This window comes from Zophobas morio, unplaced genomic scaffold (genome assembly GCF_036711695.1).
Source record: "Zophobas morio isolate AGI-343-1 ecotype UQ-CSIRO unplaced genomic scaffold, CSIRO_AGI_Zmor_V1 ptg000010l, whole genome shotgun sequence".
NCBI lineage: Eukaryota > Metazoa > Arthropoda > Insecta > Coleoptera > Tenebrionidae > Zophobas > Zophobas morio.
The window spans coordinates 7,479,017-7,492,334 of NW_026972115.1; the positions used below are offsets into that span (position 1 = coordinate 7,479,017).

Below are 13,318 nucleotides of genomic sequence, written 5' to 3' on the forward strand. Positions count from 1 at the left end.
GCGTCGATTTCCTTAAAATCACTTTTCCGATATCTCGTTTTGGCCGTCGAATTAATAACCCCGACGAGTATTGCAAAACATTCAATTACTCATTTTTCTCGACAACTCTAAATAGTTCAACTTAAATGGATGATTTATGATTGGCCGCATTTGCGACGATGAGAAATGGTTTGTTTGTGTCCTTACTGAGATGTCAACATCGATCTGCGCCTTCGCCGATCTATTTTAAATGTTAAAACGGAGCCCTACCTACGCGTAAATAATAAACAGCGTGCACCACCGCCAATCAGACACAACACCCATCAATAAACCATGGACGCTGCCCCATCGACCACCAATTATTAATCGGGATTTGCATTTTATGGGCGGCCGCGACACGGATTGCAGCCGCACTGGAAAAATCGCTAAATTGTTCAGGGCGGTGTCAAGCCACGGAAGTACACTTTGTCATAAATGGAGTATCAATTTTTGATTGGCCTAATGTAGGTCGTACCTACGGCTCCCCCCGTTTAGAGTCTACAGAAGTGTTAGGCCAAAACACAATTTTTTCTCTTTGCGTCGTCGGCAACGAAATAACAATCTCATTTGCACCAGTTCCACGTTTCGTCGCGTCCAGATATCATCTTTTCGGAACCTGTCGTGGCTAAACTGCCATTCCCATTACAAGATCGTTAGTTACTCACGGCCAATTGCAGAGAGCGTTGTCTCTTTTGTGCCGTTTCAATTATGACGTAATTGCGACGGCCACAACATTTGAATATGCAAATTCGACCGAACGCAGCGGACGGGCTCTTTTTTATTCAAATTGCTTACAAACGTTTGTTTTGCTCATCTATTCTCAACGTAACAAGGCTCATTTTACATACCACCTCTCATTCCGTCCTTTTATTTTTTTAATTGCCGACCGCCGCACTCCATGTTTATTTATGTGGAGGGCAGGGATGAATAACTTCCGGTTTTTGGGGCGGAAAGGGCAACCGCGGCGAATCGAAGATGGAATCGGCGGCAATGACCTCATCATCATTCATTCCTGGGCGATATTTAGAAAATAGTATCCCGAAAAAGATCTCTTCGAGTTTATAACTATATCATAAACTCCAAATCCAACCTCAATCATCATCATCATCATCATCATCATCATCGTCACTATTATTATTATTATAAAAGTACAGGTGCCGTGGCTGCGATGATTGAAGTCCCATTCAATCGTGTGTGACGAAGAAACCCTACAACGAGAGAAGGAGAAATCCATCCACCAGAAAGTAAACTTTCCTTGGACGTTTTGCGCTAATCCCCCGTTCCCTCCCCCCACGTCGGGTCCCGTTATTAGCAGTTTTTCTTTTAATTTGTCCCCGCCGCGGAACTACACGTTCTGCGCCCGCAGGTGACACTGGGACGTGATGAGGGATTCGAGAAAGAACGCAGTGACAAAGTGGAGTCGTGAATTGTTTCGTTAAACAGTCCAGATTCGGAAGTTGCGCGTCGAAACAGGCGAAGAGCGGGTTTTGTTTTCGCCGCGGGCCAATTTGCGCAGGGGTGGCGGCATAAAACCGCCCATAAATATCCAGTTCTATTTGCTGCAATCAAAAATGCTGATTCGACGAGAGAGGCTCATTTGTCGCAAACCGATCCGCAAACATGGATCTGATAGCGCGGAATGCAATCTATCGGATTCTGTTCATAAATATTGAACATTAAGAGGGGGTTGCTCTCTTTTCATCCGATTACAATTTCAAAACGCGGCGGCCTTAAATCGGCCCGGTGGAAGTAACGGTGGAAGAGATTATCGAAATTGACTGGAAGTTGCGTACAAAGGCGATTACGGCGCTAAACAAGCGGATCGAGACACTAGTTTGCAACATATTATAAATTTTGGAATGGGTTTCGTTTCGTTGTGTTTATTGTGGCGGTGTACTTGAGGCGGTACACGTTTTAAACGTTCATTTCAAAACTCCCTTAACAACTCGGCGAACTCGCGGCCCCGCCTCTCGCCAAATAGTTATTTTGTAGCTCTTAGCAATCCCGTTCGAAGTTGTCCTATAACAATATAACTTGTCATAAACTTGAAACTTCTCTTGCATCCCCTGATGGATTATTAAAAGTTTGAATATTTTCCCGCTCGTCACGTCCCCCTTCGCCACATTCATCACCATCGAAGTTCGATAATCAGCCTCCGCATTCCTCCATCCGGTGGTCCCACATTTAATATTTGTCATCTCGTGTTGACTTACGTATTTCCATTTCCTCAGTACGTACTATTTACCGTCGAAATTGCATATCGGGCCCGAGGAGCACTCGCGGCGTAATGGGATCGAATCGTTAAGCACCTCCGAAGGGATGGAGCGATGTCAAGTCGCACGTCCTGATATATTTAACTCAACTCTCTGAGTACTCCAAGTACCGATTCTGGCCACTCAAACACACAGTTCTCGCAAATTCCGCACTATGCAAGTCTGCTCCGACTATTCAAACGGAACCCTGAGTGATGCGGCCCTGCTCCGGCCCTGTATTCCATGCATGCACACATTTTCGAACGGCGCTATTATAAAATCGTGATGGCGCATAAAATTCAGTTATGGAATCCCGTTAAATTTTACCATTCGGATCCGTGTTATTAAATTGCGAAAGCTGAGTTTCCGTAACGTGTGAATTGAAGTAATTTGCTTTTTAGCGGGGTAGTTAATTTACTAATATTGTCAGGTATTACAGCAAGAGCGTGTGCGGAACGAATGCGGAATGGGCGCGATTTTTAAGAGCGAGACACGTTCGGGGCGGTTACGACCGGCCTCGGCATGCTGCGAAATTAATTTTTGACACGTGAGACCGACGAAATGAGTTGCAACAATGATACCAGTCGGCGTGGACGCGGAACGCGTGCGGAATGGGCCCGGGGGGCGGCGAGCCGGCCTCGAAATTTCAGATCTGTGTTTCGTCGCCCGAAAAACTCCAACTCGGAGTTGGTTTAGGCGAGCTTTAGTTTATAGTTTAAATATTTCTTTTGGTGGACTGGTTCTGAAGTTGAGTCGGAAGTAGTAGATGTGAATCGACGACGAATCCAGGCCGAGCCAAAACCAACAAACTCTCCCTCCGAGATTAACTCGTCCGTTATTAATTCGCTCATCAAACATCGATCATCGTCCTGAAAGTTGATGAGGGTGCGTATCCGAGTTATCTCGTGCCCCCTCCCGCTGCACCGGTGCACGCTGGGACGAAACTGAAAATCGTGAAAAAATTTTTCTGGCGGATATTTTTGACTTCGTCTCGCTGTTTCGTCGTTTCTTGCCGCCGCGTTAATAATTCGCCTAACGGGCGGCGGCGGCGGGGGCGGCGCGCATGCATCATTAAATATAAACGGTAATAACTAAGCAGTAGCGAGTTCCCGACCCGCCGTGCAATTGATTAACTCGTCAATCACAGGCCACGTCAAACAATCATTTCATCATAGTTGCTCAAAGCGCACGGATTTGTCGGCAACATTAGCGCCCTCTATGCTAGTTTGCAACCGACGTACCGCCACCCACTTCAACGTGCATTTGCACATTACGGGATTGATGGGTTCGTCCCATTCACGGGACGATAATACTCTTTGCTTTGATCTGCGGAGTGCACTTTGGATTATGAATTTGGTTGCAATTAGCGGCGGCAAAGCCGGCGTCGTGGCGCTCCGGGGGCAGAAACAATGGGCCAAATGAGGCGCGTGATTAGCGGCGGCAAAAACCGCGTCTTTTCGCGCGGAGCCCCGATCGGATAGTTTTTAACGGGCGATCGATCCGGTTTGAGTTTTGCTTACTTCAATGTTTTCGTATTCACGGCTGGGGAATTCCGAGACGATTTATCCCGCCCTGTCGATGTCCTGGAAGAAGAGACGTGAATCGTGAATCAACTGCCGGAACGGCGAACATCTTCAATCGGCCACGTCAGCGCGTCAACTTTATCCTTAACCTGCTGAACTTTCGTCAAAGCATTGACATCTAATTTTAAGAGTGACGGGAAAATCCCGGCGGTGCATAACGGGGGCGGCTATTGATTACGCGGTTGAATACAGTTTTGGAAATGCCGCCGCTGGAAACGGCAATTGCGGACAATTCCGAACTTTGTAGTGCGTTTGCGGGTCGAACGTCCCCCGAGCGCCGCAATAGAGAATTGATTAATTGCATTGCTGGCGGTTTTAATTAACGGATATTCCATAATTAGTCGGGCCGAGGCTGGTCCTGGATGTGTCCGATTGCTTCCTCGAGACGGGGTCAAAATAACTTCTCCGGTTTCATTACGGGGTCTGATCAATATTTAACAACTACGGCCCGAAAGAACCCTCTTTTACGGCCGCCGTGCTAACTAGTTCGCCTGCTATTACCGCGAAGGCTTCAAACTTCGAGAAGGTAAGTGCTAGTCGATAACGCGAATCATTCCGCGACGACCTGGAGGAGCTTCGCCCGAAAATTAAACGCACGACGCGCAAAAAACACAACGTAGGCCCTACACGCGCCGCTAATTTACTTCTTTCTGGTGGTCTCGTTCCGTGACGGATGTGTCGCATTGCCTGAAAGCCGCTTCGGGAAAAACGCCTCCTTGATCTCCGTATCGCCACACAACTTAGCCTCTTCCTTCTTACGATCCCATAATGTTGAAATATCTCCGCCCCCTTCCCCTGCGTACGTCACTGCCTCCCGACTCTTGGCCGTCACGGCGCTGAAAAACATTAACTTTCCTCAGCAATAAAGATAAAACCTGGATTTCGGAAAGTTTACTGCTGATGGGTCCCCGGAGGCTTTGCTTTGAAGCAAATAATCGATACATGTCCGATTTTTGGCCAATTAAAGCCGAATGCAAATTTTATAGTTTTATGGTACGTGCGAGCTGGAAGTTGTATTAAACGGGAGTCGGTTTGTAAAGCAAGCACGAAACTCCCATTACAACGATTGTGTGATAGACAGAGTTCTGCGAGTTGGGATGGAATTAATATTCAGATATTCCGTTCAATATTAAACAGGCCACTAAAACGATAACTTCAGTATTAACCTGTTAAAGTGCTATCGAATGTCAAATATCTTGTTGAAGCCTCGACCACAACAAGTTCGCTGGGGCCTGGAGGTGCCTCGCTTCCCCACCTTACTTTAATGCGGGGTCGCCCGGGTGGCTCACGATGCACTTTTCTGCCGTTCCTCCTCGAGATAACGACAGTTCTAGCAAGATTCGAAAGTCTTCCCCAAAAAGACCGAAACCACGATTAACCCCTGACACCCTTAGAAAATTCCTAGCTCCGATGGAAAAGACTCTCCTCCTCTCTTCTGAATGCGGAGTGCTTTGTACTGGAGTTTGGTCCTCTTTAATTCGCTTCGAAATTTGGGGGGCGGCGTTTGACCGCCGGCTGCCACCTTTAATCCGCAGATCGCGCCACGGCAAACAAGCCCACACATGTTCGGCATTAGCGTGTAATCGGCTTACGCAATTTTAAATCACCAAGTTTTTCGCAAATACGGCCGATTAATACGCGGAATCATCAACATTTGATGATTCGAAATGCGGAGCATAGCTTCCGACATAAATATTTTTCATCCCGACATCAATAATTCAGCCTGTGTTTGCTAAATTATTCAAAAACAACAAAACTCCGCCTGCACAACATCAATGTAAATGCATTTTATTAGCTGGTTTTAAACCCCTCCCCGGCCGGCCCCGACGAATATCACACGCATTCCGCTAAATATAACAAAAACAAAAGAAGCGAAGAGGGAAAAACAGACAGCGCCATCATCGCGTCGCGCTGCTAAAATGAAACGTTACCATCTCCAATGATGTGTAACTTCGTCGTAGATAACTGGGTACATTATATTTGGCTTTTATGTATTGATATCGATTTTCCATTCTTTACGTTCAACTCGTTTACCTAATTTGACGGGAATTCGCAACTTTTCTCTTTATGTGGGGCGGAGGGCGGCGGCACGTATTTAATTATTACCTTTAATGGCGCCAATTGGATTAAATTTCGGATGCCGCGGGTGATTTATTGGGCCGGAACTTTCGCGGAGGGGCGGCAAGCCGCCCAAGCTGGGCGGTAAAAGTTCACTTTAACTTCACCGTTCCGGCCAAGGGGCCAAGTCGCTGCAACTATCACAACTAGGGGCCAAACTACAACTTTTAAAGCAAGTGTTTGTCTTCCGAAGTTCTCGGTTCGATCGTTCCTGGTGGATAGCACCAACCCATGCAGAACTACATATAACGCGGCGCTGGCCATCTTAGTAGGGAACAAACCACTGTACACAAACAAGAAAACAAGACTCTGAGTAGACCGAAGCCTGAACGGAAAGTTCAAGGAAAACCGGACTTCAGGCGAGGTCCACATCCGGTGGGATCTACTCGATGAGGAAAAGAGGGCACAGGACGAAGGACGAATCTTGATCCAAGAAAAAGAAAGACAGTAACCACAACACAAAGAAAACGAAATCATCAGAATCGAGGTGAAGGAAACCAAACTAAGGAAAAATTAGTCAACACAAGCAAAATACTAAAAGTCGGAGGTTCAACCTCAACTTTTCCTTTTGGTTAACGATGGAAACAAAAGAAGAAAAGGTTGGGGATTTCAATCAAAGGGGAAGCAAAGAACTACTGGAATCAGACCGGACAAAGGACCGACAGGTAATCGGGAAGAGCAAGAAGGGCCACAACTTTCCTTGTTGATTTCTGGAAACCAGATGGAAGGTTCAGTTCGGAGTGGTTTATCATGATCTGAAATTATTAAAAGAATGAAACAGACAAAAGAGCAATACAGGTGATGAAATAGCAAGCAAAAAAAAAAAGGAAGAGATGTGAGAAAGCGAAGCGAACAGATAAAGGAATCCGCACCTATCACCTGGCCTGACCTCATCTAACTTGGCTAAAGCTGACTTGACTTGATTTAGTTCGATCTAATCTGGTCTGGCCTGACAAGCTGATCTAACCTTATCAAAGCCGATGTGATATCATCTAGCCGGGCCTGGTTTGACCTAACTTATCAAATCAAATCTGATTTGATCTGACCAGGTCAGGGGAATCCTTGTCAATGCTATCGTCTTTCTTCTCTTTCCTTTCCTTTCCTTTCACTACACCAACAGGTAAGTAAGTTTTTCCAGAGCTCTTCGCTTTCTAACATCGTTTCTATCACGTTTTCTTTCGAGATCTCTCTTCCGATTTCTTTTTCTGCATCTTCTTTGCATCATTTCCATTTTTCACACTCAAATAGGGTGTGCTGTGTCATATGGCTCTTACATACTTCACACATGTGGGTGACCTGACCTGACCTAGCCTAGTCTAGCCTGACCTGACCTAGCCTGATCTGGCCCAGTCCAATCTAGCCTAGCCCGACCTGGTGTAGTCTGACCTGGGCTAGCCTATCCTGGCCTGGTCTAGTCTGATCTGACCTAGCCTAGGCTGACGATAAGAGACAGTTGAAAGAAAGAAAAGGAATAAGGGGGATATTGGCAAGCAACGTGGATTAAACTGGAAACATTTTTATTTTGAATTTAACAAACATCCGTTTTACTTAATATAATTGCCTAAATTTGCATAACTCCGATATCTGGGAGTCATTCACAATGATCGCCATTGTTCTTGCACATGCTGTCGTAATTGTCACCGTCGGTTATCGCCCTCTCCTTATGGCATATCTGATACAAGATCGTTCCGAACTTCGCCTCTTCCTGTTATTTATCCTAAACAGGTCGGGCCGACTAACTGCTCCGAGCTCATATTCATGAACGTTCCTTACGAGCAGATCGTGCAGGTCTTCTGTAGCGGCTGCTCCGGACGTGGTATTGCTTAGAAGCGTTACTATCTGACCGCGGGGCGCTCATCAGTGGACTCATATCCACAGCACGTGACCCAGAGCAGGAGCGCCGCCCGCAAAATAAACACCGCAGGATATCGCCTTTGAAATCCTTATTTATAGATATATTTCTGTCATTCGGTTGCGATAGCGTTCATGTATGATGAGCTCACGCAGGGACATCAAATCGTCCAAATAAATTCCCACCGACGGTTTTATTACGAGATCCGGCAGTCGCGCGCATAAAAGAAGCACATAAACACCCTCCAAGAAAATCGGATAATTAATGGGGGCGCAGATAAAACACTTCAATTAGCAGATAGGCCGAAAAGGGTATTAGGCGAAATTTCAAAACGAAATATTTCATTTGATTAATTGCTGTGATAATTCGGAAGGTATTAAATCAGCGGGGCACGGTTCGACGTTTTACAACGGATTCAGCTGGACCCTTTGAAGATTGTTTCGCATATTATTCATACATTACACAAATTAGTAACGTGGAGAGGCGATGCCAGTGCCGATAGGTGTATTGAACTTGGCTTATTTAATTAAATCACGAGCCACCGCAATTCGGCGGAGGAGTGTTGATGACCTACTTTTTCGCGGCATCAATTAAATTACATCCCTTCGGAACAACTTTTAAAGATTCGGATCGAAGTTTGGAAGAGGGGAAACCGTGTAGGAAACCACCCACGTTGAAACAACGCTTTATTAAAAAGAAAAAGTGAATACTTATCTCTGTCTTAATGTTGTGCCGAGGTGCTCTTCACCTACAAACAAAGATAAAACTTTGGGCTTTGCATACGGGGTTGTAACTTATGTAAGAGATGCCCCAGAGACCTTTTTGCTCAAGATTACTCAAACTCGAGACTAAATCTTTATTCGAGTTGCGAATTTGCTCAACATCTCTTCTGCTAGTGTCGAAGTGCAGCGGCGCCGCCGCAAGCTCGAGCTTATTGCAAACAATGTTTCTCCTGAATGCATATGCAAATTCGGGGAAAACACAACGGCATGACTGGGACGGGGAGCCAAGGATTAATTCGGCAAACAGAGCAGTCATCAATCTGACTCAACGCTCGAGACGATTACAAGAATTAACTACCAGGCGGCGACAAACACTCGTACCGATATTGCAGCTCCACTCTAGGGAAGCGGAGCTGGAGCACTTCCTCACTATACTAGACCACAAAATTTTGTTAGTGGAGCACAAAACGAATTTGATTTTTCGAGGATTTTCCACGACCTGGTTTCTGCTGGCGGGGTTTTGTGCAAAAGTGTTTGTTCAGGTTTGGACGTTTCGGATTAGAGTTGGAGGTTCTTTGTTGCATGCGCGATTGAATCCGTCGGACACGTTGTCGCTTAATCGCCTGAAAATCGATCCTGCCACGTCGTAATAATTGTTTGTCAGTTCGTCTGGTAATCCCACCTGGAAGTTGGGGCATGGAGCTCGTCAAACTTTCGGAAATTACCAACAGTTTAGAGAAGTCTCAGCATGCGTTGTAACCTTGGGAGGTCGGGGGTGAATTATTCTGTTAACTTGGATGTTCAGGAGGGGTGGGTGTGCTTAAAGCGAAAATGAATTCAATGGTAGTTTTCTGTTTAACTGTGTTACCCCTGCCTACGCTCTACAAACGCTACAACCCCTTGACAATTAAAAAACGTGTTTGCGAATTTATAAATCGTTAACACAAGTTTTAAGTAGTTTCGCCACTTGCTGTAATAGCACACCCTTTTTCCAGAAACTGCTTAACGCATACGGCTCACAAAACTTCCAAACCGACAAACTTTTTTAAAGAAAAACCACTTACGTCATTATTTATAACCGCTTCCACCATAACAACCGACTCTCGTGCACAGTTTAAAACCTCTTCGGAGGCATTATTATCCGACAAACTCATAACTTTCCCAGAGCACCTAACAAAAAAAAAAAAAAAACGAACTGCAACAACGAGTGTGTCTTTTCAGTTTTCTTGGCGTTTCACAGCTCATAGAACACGAAAATGTCGCTCTCCAGACTCAGTCTGCAATCGCCTCTCGAAAATTTTTGCTATTTTAGATTTAATTGCGAAACTCGATTAAATACCTATCGTATATTTGGCTGAGTCGTGGGGCTTCGAGTGTATAGAGGTCGCCACCGCCGGGGACTCTCATCAATCCGGCTATACTTTTGGTGAAGCGGAGCGTTGTTCGGGAAATCGGCTTTTCCGCGATTTTCCAAATAGAAAACTTTACTGTGGGTCCATTTGGCGACTAAGAGGAAACCGGACGGGAGAATGGAGAGAGTAATGGAGATGAATATTGGTAGGAACGGTTCGTACGTGGATATAGAGATCTATAAACGTGGCGATAAAAAACGAGAAAAATAACTAAGTATATATTACGTTGTTGAGAACGTTGAAAATATCAGAAACGTGTGATTCGGTCAATTTCTCACTTGTCAGATCATCGAGGCGGCGATAAATAATCTTCGTTCTTAGAGCCGGTGCCAGAAAGGAGAACTGCAATTACGTTGGCGTGTGTGCTTTGTCCTAGATGCTGTAAATTTCTGCTAGACAGTTTCATCATTCGTTGTTTTGGCGAGTGAAAGATACAAAACACGACTTACATAATATGTATATCGTGAGCTTCACAGGTCACAGTTTCAGGCGTGTTTTTGCAAAAATACTTCACCCCGCCCCGACCGCCCTCCGTCACACCAATAATCTGTTTTTGATTACAATCAGACAATACTTCCAATCTTTGAAAAGACACGAATCGTCGAGTGGAAAAACGAGTCGAGTAAGAGCGCAAATTCGGAACAAATTACCCTTCCAATCCAAAGCGACAAACATGCTGAAAATTCCGTGATAAATGAAGACCCGATGAACAATAGACACTCAGTGAGAGAGGGAAAAAATTTTCTTGAACTCCCACCCTATCTGAGACGACATTGTTGTTCTCGACGGCTAGAATCGCCAATGTTTTATCGTTAAACAACAGAAAAGGGTATTGGAAAGACGCAATTTCCGCTCTGAAATTAAATTCATGCACACATTCCGCTTTAAAGCGGGAGTGAAAGAACATCCTGTGGGCCTGACGCGTTTTTGTTACAATTAAAAAAGAGGCGTTATCTGAAAACAAAAAAAAAAAAAACGGCGTCGTTTACATTTCTCTTGATAATGGAAAATGAAAATTTCTTCGGAGTGTTATTTCCGCGGAGATGAAGTTGCATTTAAGATTATGTTGAAAGGAAGCGCACGAAATGCAGTTTTGGGACGATATCATTAACTTTTTGGTGGTGACGGTGCTTTTGCGAAATCTTTAGGGAACGTTATTTGCATGTAAATTAACATCAAACATTTTTTTATTTCAGCAATATACCTATAGTTGGATTAGTGACTAGCCGCAAATAGATGTTTGGTTTCAATTTTAAGTTCACTCGGTTAGTACAAACGACAAAACTGTCAAATTACAGTTGTATTAATGAAATCAGAACCAAAGAAAACCTAAAAAACAAAGAAACAAAAAGAATAAGGCGTTTTGTTCTACTTTATTTAAATAATTCTTTTTGTTCCTTCTTTTCAAATTAAAACTTAACACAAACCGTAACATTTCCTCAAAAAATGGACCATTCTTCAAACACTCTTGATCCAATTAGTGTGACATAATGTCACTAAGGCAAGTCAAACAAACGTCATCAGAAAAGTGAGCTTTGCAGTGTTTGTGATGAAAGTTATAACTGCCTAGAGACACCTCTACATTCTCAATACATTCAATGACTTCTAAATAATTCATAGCTTCAAAAGATCCGCTCTTTCTATCACTACAGCAGACTCTGGAACAATAAGAACTGAATTTATTAATCAAAATAACGCCGAAAATGTAAATTTCGAACAAAATGCTGTACAAATACATTCTATTTTTTTTTATATTAAACTAAATAAATAACCGTGCATGCATGTCGTGTCTTCATTCGAAAATGTCTAGCAAGCCTTAAAAATTTATATATATTTTTTAAAGAAAATCAAGGCTGTACCAACTTTGCCTATAGTAACTTACCATAAACCACACTTCCAATGTACCCCATAATAAAAACAATAACAAACTCGAAACTCTGCTACCTTTTAGAGGCAAAATATATTGATTGCTATGATCTTTCATAAATAATTACTTTATCTAAATTCTTTCCGACTTTCGTTTCAACAAAACTCGCCATGTTTTCAAAGCATGCTAGATTTGATAAAATTGAATGTAATTATGTAACATGAATCAACAAATATGCATACGCCTACTAAGAGTAATTTAATTTGAAAATATTTTGTAAAATATGATGGAATGGATGGAACTTGAACAATTGAACAAGTTGTTGTGGCGCCATCTATGTTCAAGTTATTTAACCTAAGACATGCTGAAAGTGTCATGTAACAGAAAACTGTAATAACTTTGAATCCAAATCTATATCTTTTTATGTCTTTATTTCTAGTCCATATTCCACATTTCACCCAAAAACGTTACGAATAGCTGATTTTAGTACTAGTTCCAACACGCGAATTGTATGACCCACAGTTATAATAATTTGTATAAAAAAAACAGACAAGAAACCATCTGAAGCGCTTTTTGTACTAAATGTATCAGTGTGGACTGTCACTTCTATGTTCAGGGAATGTTTAAGGGTAAACTGCAAATTTATAATTAAGGCAAAATAAACTTGTTAGCAATTATTACCATAACGACTGAGTTCCCTTTTTCTGTTCTTTGTGGCTTTCAATGGTATTAATCTTGTTCTAGTTGCTAAAATATTGTCTTAAGACACAAAACTATTACCTAAAACTTATACATTCAATGTCATTACATATACCACCTGAAAAGCTACATTTCGATGATACATACTAAATTTCCAAATACACATAAAATTTAAAAGTAGAAAAGGTAAGTTCACGATTTTTACTTCACTAAGACCAACACAGGAATCCTAATAACTGGCCCATTTGTTTACACACTTTTTGTTTTCGTAGTGGTTACATAACCTCAAACGACTGGCAAAATTTCGAAACATATTTGACAGCTGACAGAAACAAAACTAATGAAATTTAATTCTGAATCAAACAGTACGAAATCAACGAAAAGAATTCAAACCAATATAAAAACTTAATAATGGATAGTTTAAATGGGGCTTAATTTTGGCGTTTTCTCGCCACTGACCATAGCTCTACTCAATACCTGTTTGTTATATTTCTTGTTAGAGCACTTGTATTCTGGATTTTGTACGTTCTTTCAGCTACTTCGTTCCATTATTGCGTTAATCATACCAGATAAATGCAGCTTACATAACCTACAAAAATAACGAGTCTCGAAGGGTTCTCACATTTAAATATAATCACTGTTGGCTTGTTATCTAACCCATTATCACCCTCCTGAGTCCATAATTAGTGTGGGGCTTTATCCAAATGACTCAATCTTTGCAGAACTGCTTTGTCTGCTCTCAATTTAGAATTTAGATACTTGGATACTTTATTTCAGCTTTCAGCTTTATCTGTC

At 42.9% G+C, this 13,318-nt stretch overlaps 1 long non-coding RNA gene across 4 annotated transcripts; it reads right to left on the bottom strand.

Annotated features, from left to right (window-relative positions):
• Positions 1 to 8,356: 8,356 nt before the first annotated feature.
• LOC135126360 (uncharacterized) lies at positions 8,357 to 13,274 on the bottom strand. 4 transcript variants are annotated; one of them, XR_010280033.1, is made up of 5 exons: positions 12,506 to 13,274; positions 11,840 to 12,458; positions 10,407 to 11,615; positions 10,183 to 10,349; positions 8,357 to 10,133 (listed from the first exon to the last, which is right to left on the bottom strand). It is a non-coding gene; the product is annotated as an uncharacterized LOC135126360 (long non-coding RNA). The 4 variants fall into 4 exon arrangements; XR_010280034.1 differs by having other exon boundaries at positions 8,359 to 10,133; positions 10,183 to 11,615; positions 12,506 to 13,112; positions 13,181 to 13,274; XR_010280031.1 differs by having other exon boundaries at positions 10,183 to 11,615.
• Positions 13,275 to 13,318: the final 44 nt, after the last annotated feature.